The sequence below is a fragment of the Hordeum vulgare genome, chromosome 4H (genome assembly GCF_904849725.1).
Source record: "Hordeum vulgare subsp. vulgare chromosome 4H, MorexV3_pseudomolecules_assembly, whole genome shotgun sequence".
Lineage (NCBI taxonomy): Eukaryota > Viridiplantae > Streptophyta > Magnoliopsida > Poales > Poaceae > Hordeum > Hordeum vulgare.
The window spans coordinates 299,679,749-299,685,598 of record NC_058521.1 but is presented as its reverse complement, the minus strand read 5'-3'; positions in this window follow the sequence as shown (position 1 = coordinate 299,685,598).

Genomic DNA, 5,850 nt, shown 5'->3' with positions numbered 1-5,850 from the left:
TGCAAAGATGGTCCAGACAAACGGCAAAGAGTCACCGTAGCTGAAGCCATCCCTTTTATCATTGGGGGCCTCTTTGCCGTCGGCCTAGGGCCTCTTTGCCGTCAGCTTGATCCTTATGCGGACGGGAAAGGGGACGAGGTTCTAATAGCTGGCGCCCCGTATCCCCACCCCGATCAACCCTCACACCTGATACACATTCTCTCTCCCAGATCCACACCCCTTTGCCTCTCCTCTCCGCACCCCCTGATGGATGGATCCTCATGGAGGACGAGAAGGGATGGATCCCCCACCCCCGTGATTCTTCTCCATGGATACGCGCCTAGACGGAGGAGCGCAGTGCGTGCGTCCTCCATAGATCCAACCATCTTCTCCATGGATCAACGATGGAGGAGCAGATTCGCCTTGATTCATTGCCGTTTCGTTCAATTCCGGTCCGTCTCGCCCGGATCCGGTCCTTGCACACGGCACCCGCAGCCGACCTTCTCCCCACACATACGAACCTCGGTCGGTCAGTCAACCCGCCGAATCCCAGCCACGGGCCCGACGCAAAGAGGGCACTACGGCCATGGCATCGGCAAGCACCAAGACGACGGAGCTCGACGCCTCCTCGTCACGGACACCTATTGTCAGGTCCGTTCCTCGCGATTTTTTACTTTTTCTAATTGCTTGTGTACTGACTGGAACTGAAAGAAGTCGTTTTTGTTTGCGTCTGCGTTTGTGGCCCGCTGGCTTGCAGCCGTTCAAGGTGCTGCATGGTGGTGTGTCTGTGCTCATAGAAGAGGGCCTCACCAGCATGGGGGCGCACATGGCATTGGGATACCACCGCGTTGCCGGCATGCAGCTCAGCATCAACCAATTCCGGAGTGCCGCCGCCGGAGACACCGTCCTCGCACCCATCGGCCCTGACTCCCCGTCCACGTCGGCCGCTACACCCAGGTTAGTTCGCTTCCCTGCTAGCCTATTTCCCTTTTTTTGGTATGTAATAGCTAGTATTGTGCTTTGTCAAACCACTAGGAAAGTAGGAATTGGATTGTCAACCTCTTCTCGAGTAGTAGTCGATCACGCAGAGCTTAATTTCATTTGATTTCATTGTGTTTTTATTCTGCATGTGTTAGCAGAACCAACTGGTTATATATTTTTACTGCACATGGGTGACCAGAACCAACTAATTATGCTTTTTTAGCTAAGATAGTTATGAAAAAGGGACTTTGTTAATTAGTACTGAAATGCATAACATAGATTCTAGAATCTAATTTTTTGTTGTATATAATATGAAGAATATGATTTTTTCCAGGTCATAAATTGCTTGGAAAAATGCCATGCACATTACCACTGCCATGCATTCCTCATTGCCATTGGCTTGGTTGGTTGGTGCTTCCTGCAGACTAGGTCACACACGTAGTTGTAGTTAGGAGGTACATAGTTGTTGTTCTCGGAATCGATCCCCTTGATTGATTCTTTATGTAGACTAGCTCACACGCGTAGTAATCAATCTCACCGTGCTGTATCCCATGCCAATAGTTCATATCCTATTATTCTTACCTCAAGACGTTGAGCTGTAAGTAAACTGTTATCATAATGAATCCATGATTTATGCAGGCGTCAGATTGGACAATGTTGAGACAGGCGTGCACCAGCAGGACTGCATGCCCTACCCCATGTCGCCGGCCACAGACGCGGAAGTGCGGTAGAACATGATGCGGCCATGTGGGTTGGACGACCTGCGTGCGGACGAGAACCCGAGCTGCACTTCGGCCTCCGCCTCGGACGAGATATCTGTGCACTGCAAGGCCCAGCCAACAAAAGCTTTGTTGGCCCTGACCACCGAGCCTTGCCTCCAATATCTAAAGTAAGCAATTCAGTATGTAGTAATCAATCTCACTATGTGGTGTCCCGCGCCATGCCAATAGTACATAGCCTATTATTATTACCTCACAATGTTGGCAAGTAATCTGTAATCAAACTGAATCCATGATGTATTCTAAAACCCACTGAATTCGAATCATTATCCCCAATAAATAAGATTGTTCCCCAACATCTGAATAAACGCATGGAAGTCAAAGTCTATACGTATTTGTCAATCGGCTAACTGCACATCATAAGATTGTGCACTATAGCGAGAAAAGGAGAAGCAGAAAGTTCAATATTACAACGCCTCCAGCAGTAACATGTAATACCTCCAGTAGCACTTCTACATTAACACAATCATACACCAGCAAGCCAGTTCAGTTTGAGATTTTATGAGGTTTCCCACGCTTTTATATGTTACGCACCATGACTGAATTTCTAATTATTTGAAAGGTATATCTAATGTTTTCTTCTAGCATTAATCAGAGGTGTCTTGCATAGCCTTCAACTATTATCCTTACATTTCGTATTTAAGTTATCCAGCCTTAAAAGTATTCTCATTGACATGTCTAATATACTGTTGTGCATGCAAAAATTGAGCTAGATGCATGTAGTACTTGAACTATACCTGTTTTTTGCTTACATCGTTACTTTTTTATGGTAGGTATGATCATCTAGACACAGTTAACATACTTAGAATTATAGAAACGTATTTTCTACCATGACCTATCAAAGTGTCCTTTTAGTGATTTCACATTTATAAAAATGAGTTGTGTAGAAGCTACACTTGAAACACTAAATAAAAATGTAAGTCAGCAAACTTTTGCAAGAAAACAATAATCATGTACTGATGGTGAATGGGATTAATAACCGTTTATGTCAAAACTTTACATTACTTTAGTTACTGGCACTTCTGCCCTCGCAGGTGGCGTTGAGCCTTTACTAAGGTATTGACTTGATTTGTCACTCCATGGGTTCTAGATCTTTTACTTTACCCCCTACTACCACAAAATATGACATTTTCTGGAAACTATATGTTCAATCGAGTGGGCTTACTAACGGCTGGGTGAGAATTCAAGTTCGATTTTCAGAGTTGTGTTATGAGATTGAGCTATTGTATGGTTTCCTTCAAAAAATTTGTACTTATATTTGTCTTTGGACTATTTATTTGTGACAGCCCGATGCCGGCGTTCCAGAAGATTCCCCCTTTATTCTTTTTTTCGTCGTGTGTCTGTTTTATTTGTCGCATCATCAGCATTGCATCGGCATCCCGTTGCCGCCCGTTTTTCAAACTTGCAACCGCTGTTAGTTGTCGGTTCTCGTACTTCTCCATTCTCAGCCCGACCGCACTCGCACATGCCCGCGGCACCGTCGAAACTCTCTTTTTAAAGTGTGCGTAAAACTCTCTCCGATTGAGCTAGAATTTGTCGTGCGGTCTTATTTATATATAGGTAGGCCACCTGTCGAATTTCGTCGCGATCGGAGTTTGTCTGGTACCCGAACGGTCGACCGTAGCGGCACCGTAATCGGTCTACCGTCGGACGTCTGTCGGTGTTTTAAAATTCGTTGCCGCGCCGCCCGTTCTCCCTCTCGTCTCCGGTAAACCACCCTACACGGCCACGTACCCGTCCCCACGTTCGGAATCGTCCGAATCCGACCCCGCGGTTGGATCCAGAACGTGATTCCGGTTAACCGAGCCCCTCTTTTCTCTATAAATACCCCTCCACCTTATTTTTAGTCACCCCCCTCTCTTTCCCTCGAAATCCGTGCGCAGCTAACCCTAATCCTCCCGCAGCCTCCTCCCACCTCCTCGTCGTGCCGCCTGGCCCGCGAGCCCACGGCTCGCCCGCCGGGCCCGAAACCGCCGCCGCCGCTGCCTCCCGTGCTCCCGTGCCCCTGCAACCCGAGCCCCTCCTGTCGAGGCAGCAGCCTCGCTGCCAGCCACGCTCTCGAGCGCCGCCGCCGCCAGGTCGGGACGCCGCCTCGACTGCTCCACCGCGGGATCTACGCCGCCCTTGCCAGAGCTCCGCCGCTAGCCGCAGCAAGCAGCAGCTCGCGCCGCCACCGTTTGTGGCTTCGCCATGGGAGTCTGCTACCACCGCCTCGCCTGCGCCAGATCCAGGCCGCCGCCTGAGCCAGATCCAGGCCGCGCCGCCCCGCCTGCCATTCGTTGCGTCGCCGCTCGCCGCCGGAGTACCTGCCCTGAGAGCCCGTACTGCGCCGGTTCCCTATCAAGATCGAGGTTTCTCGCGGCTGGCGTTGACCGCATCCCGTGGGCCGCAACAGGCCAGGGACCGAGCCGCCCGACCATCCCGCATGGCCAACTGCTTCGGCTGGCCTCGTCTCCTCCAGCGGACGCCACTGGGCCCGCGACCGGCCCAGCGACCAGATCCACGCGAGCTCCCCTGCTTCAGCAGGCCACCGAGGCCACTCCACCAAATCTCCGAGCCGGCCCAAGTGGCCTTGCCTAGGTGACAAACCCCCCTCTTGAGTCACTCTATTCCTCGCCCAGACGTATAGTTTGCCATGTTGCGCCCTAGTTCGGCACATTAGGTAATTTAGGATATTTCGGAATTTATTTAAAATTCCAGAAATAGACGAATATTATTTTTCCCGTAGATTTTATTCCGTAAGTCGGATAGCGACGTGTAGCATATGTATTTCATGTAGTTTTATGCGTAGATTACGTTTGTGCACCTTGCATATTTGTTCGATTTAGTTTAGCGTGCCAAATGCGTTGTTTACCGTGCTGTTCCAATAGGATAGACGCCCGTATTTATTTTCGCGCAAGACCAGGTAGATCGTATGCCGTAGTAGAAATGTCCATGTTTTAGGGACCATTTTTCCATGTATTTTAGAGCGGTCATTTGTATTTTTGCGTGTAGGGAATTGCCGTTAATTTATTTTCCCGCGTATAGGTTATTTTTCTCGCATTTATGTGTGGCATTATTTTGTGATGCAACCCCACATATTATATATGTTTCCGGGGTAGAAATATCCATGTGATTTTTCTGTGCAATTAGTTTTAGCTTTTGAGTAAGTTAGTTCCCGAGATATTTTCCCATGTTGCCCTTTTGTTTAATTCGTAGGATTTATTCCGTGCGTCGATTGACGGAGTTGTCAACTAGAGAGCTGATCTTGGATGTTTTGTTTAGCCCCTGGTATTTTTGGTTGCAATAAAAATGTATGTTTAGGTGTGTTTTGATTGCCCTCAAGTTGCTAGAAATAGTGCTTTTTTAGACGTGCTGAAATATTTCTAAGTCTGGAATCTGTTATATTTTGTTGCTGACTTGTCTTGCTTGCATCTTGTAATCTGTAGCTCTTGTTATTGGCAGGTTGTAGTGATTTCTTGTTTTGCTCGTAGTTGTTGAACCGTAGCTCCGATTTGATCATGTCCTACATGAAACTTTCTTAGAATATCGTGTAGTTTCATTTTCTCTTGCTGGTTGCATGTGTTGAAGTGCTCGTAGCCGCCGTTCCACACATATTGCATTTATGCCATCATATCTTGTCGTGCTTGTAACTTGTGATCTGTAGCTCCGTTGGAGATGTTCTTTATGTGTAGATTTCTTGACTTGACGCGTAGAATCACGTGAACCAATTTTTTCTGTTTAACAACTAATTAAATGCATTAGTTCAGATCTGGAGAGAATTGTAAATTAACATGTGAGGTCGTTTCGGAGGTGCTATATGACATTTCTGACCTCATTTAAAATACCTAGATAGGTAGTTTATTTACGCTTCACCTCTTGCCATGTTTAACCACATTTAATATTCCCGTGTATCTAATCGCGATAGAACTAAATAAATAAACGTGGAGTTTCGTCAATATGCAACTCATTGCATATTGAGCTTCACTTAATGTGTAGTGTTTGATTGTTCTGATTGTCATGCCTCACATCATTGAAATGTTCATGCATCATGTGTGTCTTGCATCGTGTGGTGAATATCGTGTGTTGATTTGTGTTTCCGGTTTGCTTCGTCCCGATAGAGTTCCGCAAG